Source organism: Somniosus microcephalus, unplaced genomic scaffold (assembly GCF_052327205.1).
Source record: "Somniosus microcephalus isolate GS21.2 unplaced genomic scaffold, FLI_Smic_1.0 scaffold10, whole genome shotgun sequence".
In the NCBI taxonomy this organism is placed as follows: domain Eukaryota; kingdom Metazoa; phylum Chordata; class Chondrichthyes; order Squaliformes; family Somniosidae; genus Somniosus; species Somniosus microcephalus.
Genome location: NW_028225197.1, coordinates 1,465,198 through 1,477,530, shown reverse-complemented (window position 1 = coordinate 1,477,530; position 12,333 = coordinate 1,465,198). Strand labels below are relative to the sequence as shown.

At 45.6% G+C, this 12,333-nt stretch overlaps 1 pseudogene; it reads left to right on the top strand.

Annotated features, from left to right (window-relative positions):
• Positions 1-440: 440 nt before the first annotated feature.
• LOC147083975 (uncharacterized) overlaps positions 441-12,333 on the top strand; it is a 40,337-nt pseudogene continuing 28,444 nt past the window's right edge.

The following is a 12,333-nucleotide window of genomic DNA, read 5'->3' as shown; positions in this document are numbered from 1 at the left end:
GGAGAATCTAGAACTAGGGGTCACTGTTTAAAAATAAGGGGTCGCCCATTTAAGACAGAGATGAGGAGAAATTTTTTCTCAGAGGGTCGTGAGTATTTCGAACTCTCTTCCTCAGAGGCCGGTGGAAGCAGAGTCTTTGAATATTTTTAAGGCAGAGGTAGCTAGATTCTTGATAAGCAAGGGGGTGAAAGGTTATCGGGGGTAGGTGGGAATGTGGAGTAATCAGATCAGCCATGATCTTATTGAATGGTGGAGCAGGCTCGAGGGGCCGAGTGGCCGACTCCTGCTCCTAATTCGTATGTTCGTATGTAACCTGTGCAGCAGCTGGGGCCTGAAAATCAGCTTCACTGCCCCTGGGCTGGGAAAGGGGGGCATGAGGCAACATTCTCCCTCTTACCCCTTTCTACACTTCTTTTACAGGGTTTTAGAAGTGGAGCATTTACAGACAGGAAGCTCAGACCAAACATCACTTCAAGATCAGACAGTCACTCGATTCATCAGGACCTGATTCAGTCGCTCCTCCAATCTGCTGGCACACCAGCTTGTTCACACTAATGAGAGACCTTTTAAATGTTCTGAGTGTGGGAAGAGATTTAAAAGGTCCCAGGACCTGAACAGGCACCAGCTGGAGAGAGCAGGAGAGATTATGTTCACCTGCTCAGTGTGTGGGAAGGAATTCACTCGGTCCTCGAATCTGCTGGCACACCAGCGAGTTCACACTGGGGAGAGGCTGGTGAAACATTCTGACTGTGGGAAAAGCTTTAAAATCTCCCAGAAGCTGAAGGGACACCAGCTGGAGAGAGCAGGAAAGAGGCCATTCACCTGCTGCGTGTGTGGGATGGGATTCACTCGGTCATTCAATCTGCTGAGACACCAGCAAGTTCACACTGATGAGAGACCATTTAAGTGTTCTGACTGTGGGAAGAGCTTTAAAAGCTCTGGGGATCTGAAAGAACACCAGCGAGCTCACACTGATGAGAGACTATTTAAATGTTCTGACTGTGGGAAGAGCTTTAAACGCTCTGGACATTTGACAGCACACCAGCGAGTTCACACTGGGGAGCGACTGTTCACCTGCTCCATGTGTGGGCAGGGATTCACTCGGTCCTCAACACTGCTAGAACACCAACAAGTTCACACCGGGGAGCGGCCTTTCACCTGCTCTGTGTGTGGGAAGGGATTCACTCAGTCATCCCACCTGCTGCCACACCAGCGAGTTCACACTGGGGAGAGGCCGTTCACCTGCTCTGTGTGTGGGAAGGGATTCACTCAGTCATCCCACCTGCTGAGACACCAGCGAGGTCACACTAATGAAAGGCCTTTCACCTGCTCTGTGTGTGGGAAGGGATTCACTCAGCCATCCCACCTGCTGACACACCAGCGAGTTCACACTGGGGAGAGGCAGTTCACCTGCTCTGTGTGTGGGAAGGGATTCACTCAGTCATCCCACCTGCTGAGACACCAACGAGTTCACACTGTTCTGTAGCTGGGGCGACATGAACATGGAATGGATGAATGTTTTAGAAATTCTTGGACTGCTGTTTAATCTTTAAGACTGTTGCGCTGATGATTCCCTTTGTTTGACTGTTCATGGTGTTACATAGAATGTACAGCACAGAAACAGGCCATTCGGCCCAACTGGTCCATGCCAGTGTTTATGCCCCACACCCACCCTACTTCAATTAACCCGATCAACACATCCTCCCATTCCTTTCTCCCTTGTGTGGCTTCCCCATAAATCCATCTGTGCTGTTCACCTCAACTACTCCCTGTGGTAGTGAGTTCCCCATTCTCACCACTCTCTAGGTAAAGACATTTCTCCTGAATTCCCTACTTGATCTGTCAGAGACTATTTTATATTGATGGCCCCTTAAATTTGATGAGATTCTGTTAAGCTGACCAGTATGTTGTTGTACTTTGTCTTTTTCTGATGGATGAAACATTACTGAGCCCCTGTACCCGTGTTATGGGATGAAGTGCCAGACAAGTGAAGGCACAACGTCTGGGTTTGAATCTAATAATAACCTCACGGACCGTATAGTTGTGATAACCCGACGGTCTTGTGGTTATAGTCTGGTCACAGATGGACTAAATTCCCTGAATTAGCAGGAGTTCAGGAGGCAGTCAACAGACGGGTCCAAACAATCCCATTTCCTGAGCGGTAACCAAGCTTGTGTATAAGAACAGGCCACTTAAGCCATTGTCAGTTGGAACAGACTCGAGAAGGTCCTAGTAAAGGACCTAGAAAATGTCCTAGTAAAGGATCCCCTTGGAATGAGTGACCATAACATGGTTGAATTCCATATTCAATTAGAGGGTGAGAAGGTTGGATCTCAAAGAAGTGTGCTAAGCTTGAATAAAGGAGACTATGAAGGTATGAGAGCGGAATTGAGTAGAGTGGATTGGGAAAATAGATTAAAGGGTAAGACGGTACATGATCAGTGGTGTACATTTAAGGAGTTATTTTACAACTTCCAAAAAATATATATTCCACTGAAAAGAAAAGGGTGTAAAAGAAAAGACAGCCATCCATGGATAAGTAACAAAATTAAGGATAGTATTCGACTAAAAACAAGGGCATATAAGGTAGCCAAATCTAGTGGGAGGATCGAGGATTGAGAAAACTTTAAAAGACAGCAAAAAATAACAAAAAGATTGATTAAGAAAGGGAAGATAGATTATGAAAGTAAATTAGCAAAAAATATAAAAACAGATAGTAAGAGTTTTTATAGTTATATAAAAAGAAAAAGGGTGGCTAAAGTAAATGTCGGTCCCTTAGAGGTTGAGACCGGGAAATTAATGGTGGGAAATATGGAGATGGCAAAAACACTGAATGAAAATTTTGTATCAGTCTTTACAGTAGAAGACACTAAGAATATCCCAACACTGGACAAACAGGGGGCTACAGGGGGGAAGGAGCTAAACACGATCAAAATCACGAAGGAAGTGGTACTCGGTAAAATAATGGGACTCAAGGCGGATAAATCACCTGGACCTGATGGCTTACATCCTAGGGTCTTGAGGGAAGTGGCGGTAGGGATTGTGGATGCATTGGTAATAATTTTCCAAAACTCCCTGGACTCCGCAAAGGTCCCGGCAGACTGGAAAACTGCTAATGTAACGCCCTTATTTAAAAAGGGCAGTAGACGGAAGGCTGGAAACTATAGCCTAACATCTGTGGTAGGTAAAATATTGGAGTCCATTATTAAGGAGACAGTAACAGGACATTTGGATAATCATAATTTAATAGGACAAAGTCAGCATGGTTTTATGAAGGGGAAGTCATGTTTGACAAATTTGCTGGAGTTCTTTGAGGAAGTAACATATAGGGTGGATAAAGGTGAACCAGTGGACGTAGTGTATTTAGACTTCCAAAAGGCATTTGACAAGGTGCCACACTAAGGATTATTGCTTAAGATAAAAAATCACGGGATTGGGGGTAATATTCTGGCATGGATAGAGGATTGGCTATCTAACAGAAGGCAGAGAGTTGGGATGAATGGTTCATTCTCGGACTGGCAATCAGTAACTAGTGGTGTTCCACAGGGTTCAGTGCTGGGTCCCCAACTCTTTACAATCTATATTAACGAATTGGAGGAGGGGACCGAGTGTAACATATCAAAGTTTGCAGATGATACTAAGATGGGAGGAAAAGTAGTGAGTGAGGAGGACATAAAAAATCTGCAAGGGGACATAGACAGGCTAAGTAAGTGGGCAGAGATTTGGCAGATGGAATAAAATACTGGAAAGTGTGAGGTTATGCACTTTGGCAGGAAAAATCGTAGAGCAAGTTATTATCTTAATGGCAAGAAACTGGAAAGTACTGAAGTACAAAGGGATCTGGGGGTCCTGGTGCACGAAACTCAAAAGGTTAGTATGCAGGTGCACCAAGTGATTAAGAAGGCCAATGGAATGTTGGCTTTCATTGCTAGGGGGATAGAATATAAAAATAGGGAGGTATTGCTTCAGTTGTACAAGGTATTGGTGAGACCGCACCTGGAATACTGCATACAGTTTTGGTGTCCATACTTAAGAAAAGACATACTTGCTCTCGAGTCAGTACAAAGAAGGTTCACTCGGTTAATCCCGGGGATGAGGGGATGGACATATGAGGAGAGGTTGAGTAGATTGGGACTCTACTCATTTGAGTTCAGAAGAATGAGAGGCGATCTTATTGAAACATATAAGATTGTGAAGGGGTTGGATCGGGTGGATGCGGGGAGGATGTTCCCGATGATGGGTGAAACTAGAACTAGGGGGCATAGTCTTCGAATAAGGGGCTGCTCTTTCAAAACTGAGATGAGGAGGAACTACTTCACTCAGAGGGTGGTAGGTCCATGGAATATGCTGCCCCAAAAAGCTGTAGAAGCTACATCATTACATAAATTTAAAACAGAAATAGACAGTTTCCTAGAAGTAAAGGGAATAAAGGGTTATGGGGAGCGGGCAGGAATTTGGACATGAGTCTAGGTTCGGATCGGTCATGGCCCTGTGGGTAGCGGAGTGGGCCCAGGGGCCGTGTAGCCTGATCCTGCTCCTAATTCTGTTAGATTCAGGAGATGGTTCTGTGATAGTAGATTGGCGGTTAGGATCAGATCAGCCATGATCTTATTGAATGGCGGAGCAGGCTCGAGGGGCCGATTGGCCTACTCCTGCTACTATTTCTTATGTTCTTAAGGTCGCGCGTGAATCCACTGTACTTCTATTCTCCAGATTGAGGGCATTATCACCTGATCTGTGTTATGCAGCGCTCTTAATAAAGCCTGGAGAGACAATTTGTGTTCTTGTAAGCTTGATTATCTGGTATCTGAAACCCTGGGACTCCCGATCATTAGAGTCAACCTCAGTGTGTGGAAAGGGATTCCCTGGTGTATCCCACCCGCTGACACACCAGAGTGTCCACATTGTGACTGCGGTGGGTCGATTCCACTGTTTCCGATGCCTTTAATCACATCCAGGACTGAACCATGTTAATTCAGGCAACTGGGGCTTGTTAATGTTAAGAGCCCCCAATAACTGGGCTGGATTTAAAGATTATTCCCTGTTCTCTCAGTGCTAGTGGGCAGAGAGAAGCTGATGTTATAGAATCATAGAGCACAGTGGGATGCCTTTCGGCCCATCGTGCTGGTGCCGGCTCTCTGAAAGAGCGATGCAATTAGTCCCACTGCCCTGCTCTTTCCCCACAGCCCTGCAAATTTCTGCTTCTAGTATATATCCAATTCCCTTTTGAAAGTTACTATTGAATCTGCTTCCACCTCCCATTCAGGCAGTGCATTCCAGATCATCACAATTCGCTGTGTAAAAGAAAGTCTCCTCATTTCCTCTCTAGATTATTTTGCCAATGATCTGAAATCTGTGTCCTCTCGTTACCGACCCTCCTGCCAGTGACAACAGCTTCTCCTTGTTTGCTCGATCAAAACCCCTCATAATTTTGAGCACCTCGATCACAGCTCCACTTAACCGTCTCTGCTCCAAGTTATATTGCAAGTGTTTTGTGAATTGTTGCTGTGATCGAGGTGCTGGATGTCTGTGCCTGGGGAATGGGACATTCTATCCTCGTGAGCACCAAGTGTCAGCATCCAGCAATCTCTGGTCAGGGACTGTCTTTTTAAACTGCCTCACCTGAGCTTTTTGACTCCCTGATTTCATTATTAAACATTTCAGAGTTTTTGCAGAGTGACCAAGGCTGAACAGATAAATGTGAGGTATTACATTTTGGTAGGAAGAATGGGGAGGTCACTTATCACTTGGAGGGTGCGAGTCTAGGTGGGGTAGAGGAGCAAAGGGATCTCGGAGTACAAATACACAAATCACTAAAAGTTGCGACACAGGTTAGCAAGGCCATAAAAAAGCAAACCAAGCAAGAGGGTTTATTTCTAGAGGGATAGAATTGAAAAGTAGTGAAGTTATGCTAAACCTGTATCGAACCTTGGTTAGACCACACTTAGAGCACTGCGTACAGTTCTGGTCGCCATATTATAAAAAGGATATAGAGGCACTGGAGAGGGTGCAGAGAAGATTTACAAGGATGATACCAGAAACGCGAGGGTATACATATCAGGAAAGGATGAACAGGCTGGGTCTCTTTTCTCTTGAAAACAGAAGGCTGAGGGGTGACCTAATAGAGGTCTTTAAAATTATGAAAAATGTTGATAGAGTGGATACAGAGAGAATGTTTCCACTTGTGGGGAAGAGCATAACTAGAGGCCTCAATATAAGATAGTCACCAAGAAATCCAATGGGGAATTCAGAAGAAACTTCTTTACCCAGAGAGTGGTGAGAATGTGGAACTCGCTGCCACAGGGAGTGGTTGAAGCGAATAGTATCGATGTATTTAAGGGGAGGCTAGACAAGCATATGAGGGAAAAGGGAATCGAGGGTTACGCTGATAGATTTAGATGAGGAAAGACGGGAGGAGGCTCGAGTGGAGCATAAACACCGGCATGGACTGGTTGGGCCGAATGGCCTGTTTCTGTGCCGTATATCCGATGTAATCCTATGTCAAGTATCCCAGCTGGCTTAGCTCCAGGCACTTTAGCTCAGTGGGCAGCACTCTCACCTCTGAGTCAGAAGGTCGTGGGTTCAAGTCCCAGTCCAGAGACTTGAGCATAAAAATCTAGGCTGACACTCCAGTACTGAGAGAGTGCTGCGCTGTCAGAGGTGCCGCCTGTCGGATGAGATGTTAAACCGAGGCCCCCGTCTGCTCTTTCAGGTGGATGTAAAAGATCCCATGGCACTACATTGAAGAAGAGCAGCGGAGTTCTCCCCGGTGTCCTGGGGCCAATATTTATCCCTCAATCAACATCACTGAAATAGATTATCTGGTCATTGTCACATTGCTGTTTGTGGGAGCTTGCTGTGCACCAATTGGCTGCCGCATTTCCTACATTACAACAGTGACTACACTTCAGAAGTACTTCATTGGCTGTAAAGCGCTCTGGGACATCCTGAGGTTGTGAAAGGCGCTATATAAATGCAAGTCTTTCTTTCTCAGCAAGAGGGTGAGTGTCAGTGGTTGGAGGGAGGGGCTCAGTGTTGTCACTGGGTGGACACAGACAGATTGAAGCTAAAAGACAGGGAATGCTGAAGTTTGGAATGATAACACCCAAAGTCAGGAGATGAGCCCTTTGCCTCGATAAGGGAGGTGGTTGCTAAGAGACCCACAGACCTAATAACACTGCAAACTGCTCCGGCAGCAGACTTGTTGCAACATGTGAGGTCACGAGTGAGTTGGTGCCCAGACAACAGAGGCTTGGGCATTCCTGAGAGAGACAAACTGGTTCTGTAACCGGGAGAACAGGTTGAGGGAGTCACCCTACGTGGGACGGCTCGTCTGAGGTGTTAACACAGAGTCAGCTTGGGAATGGGATGATCAATGAATCATAGAGTCATAGAAATTTACAGCACAGAAGGAGGCCATTCGGCCCATCTTGTCCGTGCCGGCCGACAAAGAGCTATCCTCCCTAATCCCACTTTCCAGCACTTGGTCCGTAGCCTTGTAGGTTACGGCACTTCAAGTACATATCTGTTAGGGTGAAAATTATATAGCTTAAAGCAGCAACATAAAGAATTAAAGAATGTTTTGTAAGAAGTGAACTTGTAAATAAGAAACAAGACAAAATAAACTCAGCTTAAGAGGGGGCGGCTCAGCTCGGGACACAACCTGTAATTCCCCCTTAGGCTTTACAACATTCGCTGCCCTCATTTTGTGTTAAATTCACAAAGCTTCCATCTTTGTCCCATGAGGATTCCCCATAGTATGTCTAAGTGCTGTTGTGGTGGGCAAGGGGCAGGAATTAACTGTTTGTGACTGTTCCCATTAAAACCATTGTGCTTGACATTAATTGAATTGAGGAATAGTCGACATTTTTAAGTAGTTTCTTGCCAGATTGAGGGTAGGCAAGATAATTGATAGAAGGCCTCCAATCAAATTACATCAGTGCCCTTCAGCCAGTCAGATTAATGTGTTCAAATGAGGCAAAATAAAATGAACAGTTATTGAATGTGGGAAACACTAAATATTTCACATTTATTCAGTGGTGCAGCCTTCTGCAAACTATTTGCTGGAAGCCCTTTGGATGTATTAATGTAATTCTACTATTCTATAATGCAAAGTCGATGAATCAGAATTGTGTGTATTGATGAGTTACAGTAATTGGTAGCTGCAAAACTGGCCATTTTGTAATTAACCGTTAAAAAGTGCCCAAAGTTCTGGAAGGTTCCATATCATTTAATGTTGCCAAACTAGTATCCTGTGAGGACCGGGGAGTTGTTGCTGGGGGAGCGAGATTGGGTGAAGACACCTGTGTGTAATATTTTGCGAGAATGTATAAAAGAAGTTTCAATACCTTGTTGCTAAGGGAACGTGATTGGGTGAGGACAAGAGAATTGTTGCTGGGGGAGAATGTTGTCAATTTCTGTCCTGGACTCTCAGTGATGGCTTTTGGAAACTCCTTTCACCGTCTGTGAGAAGGGCAGGATTGACAGACGGGGAAACTCAAACCAAACTTCACATCGAGATCTCAGAGAGTCACTCCATTCATCAGGACCTGAAATTCATCGGCCTTTTGAGTGCGGAAGGAGAAATGTTTGGGAGGTAAGTAGCACGGAGTCCAGTTCTACGGAGTACTGCGTCTACAGAGTGCTTAACTCGGGAATTGGGTGAGTGAGCGAATTCGATGAGGTGGGGGTAAGAGGGGCTGCTTGATACGTGAAAAAATATAAACAACTGGGGTTTAATTAGGACTGTGGGCGAAGTTACAGTAAAGACCTAAAGCATATAGCTAAATGTAATAAATTAAACAAGGTTATTACCTAGATTAAAAACTATTAATAGACAATTGGGTATTTCAAAACTTGAAAACCTAATTAGTTAAATAAAATACAATAGAGATGGCCGGGCAGGTGATGTGTTGCAGCTGTAGCATGTGGGAGCTGGTGGACCCCAGTGTGATCCACAGCAACCACACAGAGTCATAGAGGCACAGAAGGAGGCCATTCGGCCCATCGAGTCCGTGCCAGCTCTCTGTAGAGCAATCCAGTCAGTCCCACTCCCCCGCTCTATCCCCGTAGCCCTGCAAGTTTATTTCCCTCAAGTGTCTATCCAGTCTCCCCTTGAAAACATTGAGTGTCTCCGCTTCCACCACTTCCGTCGGCAGCGAGTTCCAGGTCCTCATCACTCGCTGCGTAAAAAAGTTTTTCCTCACATCCCGCCCTGTATCTCTTACCCAAAACCTTAAATCTGTGTCCCCTAGTCCTTGTACCATCAACTAGTGGGCACAGCCTTTCACCGTCTAGCCTATCCAAACCCGTCATAATCCTGTACACCTCTGTCAAATCACCCCTCAACCTCCTTTGCTCTAATGAAAACAAATCCAGCTTCTCCAACCTGTCCTTGTAGCTAAGATCCCCCATCCCCGGAACCATTCTGGTAAATCTCCTCTGCACCCACTCAAGGGCCTTCACATCCTTCCTAAAGTGTGGTGACCAGAAGTGTCTGCAACTCGAGGAACTTCGGCTCAGAGTTAGTCATAAAGTTATACAGCACAGAAAGAGGCCCTTCGGCCCATCGTGTCCGCGCCGGCCATCAAGCCCAGTCTATTCTAATCCCATTTTCCAGCACTGGGTCCGTAGCCTTGTATGCTATGGTGTTTCAAGTGCTCATCTAAATGCTTCTTGAATGTTGTTAGGGTTCCTGCCTCTACCACCCTTTCAGGCAGTGAGTTCCAGATTCCAACCACCCTCTGGGTGAAAAAGTTTCTCCTCAAATCCCCTCTAAACCTCCTGCCCCTTACTTTGAAACTATGCCCCCTGGTTATTGACCCCTCTACTAAGGGAAAAAGTTCCTTTCTATCTCCCCTATCTATAACCCTCATAATTTTGTACACCTCAATCAGGTTCCCCCTCAGCCTTCTCTGCTCCAACGAAAACAACCCCAGCCTGTCCAGTCTCTCTTCATATCTGAAGCGCTCCAGCCCAGGTAACATCCTGGTGAATCTCCTCTGCACCCTCTCCAATGCAATCGCATCCTTCCTATATTGTGGCTACCAGAACTGCACACAGTACTCCAGCTGTGGCCTAACTAGCATTTTGTACAGCTCCATCATAACCTCCCTGCTCTTATATTCTATGCCTCGGCTATTGAAACCAAGTATCCCATATGCCTTTTTAACCACCTTATCCACCTGTCCTGCTGCCTTCAGGGATCTATGTACATGCACACCAAGGTCCCTCTGATCCTCTGTCCTTCCTAGGGTCCTACCATTCATTGTGTATTCCCTTGCCTTGTTAGTCCTCCCAAAATGCATCACCTCACACTTTTCAGGGTTAAATTCCATTTGCCACTGTTCTGCCCATCTGACCAACCCGTCTATATCATCCTGTAGCCTGAGGCTTCTCTCCTTGCTATTTACCACTCCACCAATTTTTGTGTCATCTGCGAACTTACTGATCATACCGCCTACATTCATATCTAAATCATTAATGTACACGACAAACAGCAAAGGACCCAGCACCGATCCCTGCGGTACACCACTGGACACAGGCTTCCAGTCACAAAAACAACCTTCAACCATCACCCTCTACCTCCTGCCACTAAGCCAATTTTGGATCCAATGTGCCAAATTGCCCTGGATCCCATGGGTTCTTACCTTCTTGACCAATCTCCCATGTGGGACTTTGTCAAAAGCCTTACTAAAGTCCATGTAGACTACATCAACTGCACTACCCTCATCCACACACCTAGTCACCCCCTCTCAAAATTCAATCAAATTGGTTAGACATGATCTCCCCCTGACAAAGCCATGCTGACTATCCTTGATTAATCCTTGCCTCTCTAAGTGGAGACTAATTCTGTCCCTCAGAATTTTTTCCAATAATTTCCCTACCACTGATGTTAGGCTCACTGGCCTGTAATTCCCTGGTTTATCCCTACTACCCTTGTTGAATAATGGTACTACGTTAGCTGTCCTCCAGTCCTCCGGCACTTCCACTGTGGCCAGAGAGGTTCTGAAAATTTGTGTCAGAGCCCCTGCAATCTCCTCCCTTGCCTCACACAGCAGCCTGGGATACATCTCGTCTGGGCCTGGGGGTTTATCCACTTTTAAGCCCACTAAAACCACTAGTACCTCCTCCCTCTCAATACTAATTTGTTCAAGTATATCACAATCCCCCCTGCCTGATTTCTATGCCTGCATCGTCCTTCTCCATAGTGAACACAGATGCAAAATATTAATTTAAAACCTCACCTTCATCTTCTGGCTCTACACACAGATTGCCACTTTGGTCCCTAATGGGCTCTACTCTTTCCCTGGTTATCCTCTTGCCCTTAATATACTAATAAAACACCTTGGGATTTTCCTTTATTTTGCCTGCCAGTGTTTTTTCATGACCCCTCTTCGTTCTCCTAATTTCTTTTTTAAGTACCCCCCTGCACTTTCTATACTCCTCTAGGGCTTCCAGTGTTTTTAGTCCTTTGTATCTGCCAAAAGCCCCCCTTTTTTTCCTAATCCATTCTTGTATGTCCCTTGACATCCAGGGTTCCCTGGGCTTGTTGGTCCCACCCTTGACCTTTACAGGAACATGTTGGCGTTGTACTCTCTCTATTTCCTTTCTGAAAGACTCCCACTGCTCTGATGTGGATTGTCCTACAAGTAGTTGATCCCAGTCCACTTTGGCCAGATCCTGCCTTATCATATTAAAAATCGGCCTTCCCCCAATTTAGATCCTTTATTTCCAGTCCATCTTTGTCCTTTTCCATAACTACTTTAAATCTCACCGAATTATGGTCACTGTCACCAAAATGCTCACCTACTAACCCTTCTACCACGTGCCCTGCTACATTCCCTCGAATTAGGTCCAGTACCGCCCCTCTCTTGTAGGACTTTCTACATGTTGGCTGAAAAAGCTCTCCTGGATGCACTTTAAGAATTCCACACCCTCTAAGCCTTTCACACTCTGACTATCCCAGTTAATATTGGGGAAGTTGAAATCCCCAACAATTACTACCCTATTATTTCTACACCTCTGAGATTTGCCGACATATCTGTTCCTCTATCTCCCCCTTACTGTATGGGGGCCTATAGTACACTCCCAGCAAAGTGCTTGCCCCCTTTTTGTTTTTAAGTTCTACCCATATGGCCTCATTAGAGGAACCTGCTAAGGTATCATCCCTCCTTATAGCAGAAATTGACTCCTTGATTAATATTACTAACCTGATTTTTGGTCAACTCTTGGCGTATTCACGTTTAATAAGTCTCCGGGAGAAGGAGTCGCTTCACTTGTACTGGTTCCTGGGGCCTGATCACCTTCCCCAGGAGCAGGGCCTTGACCCTG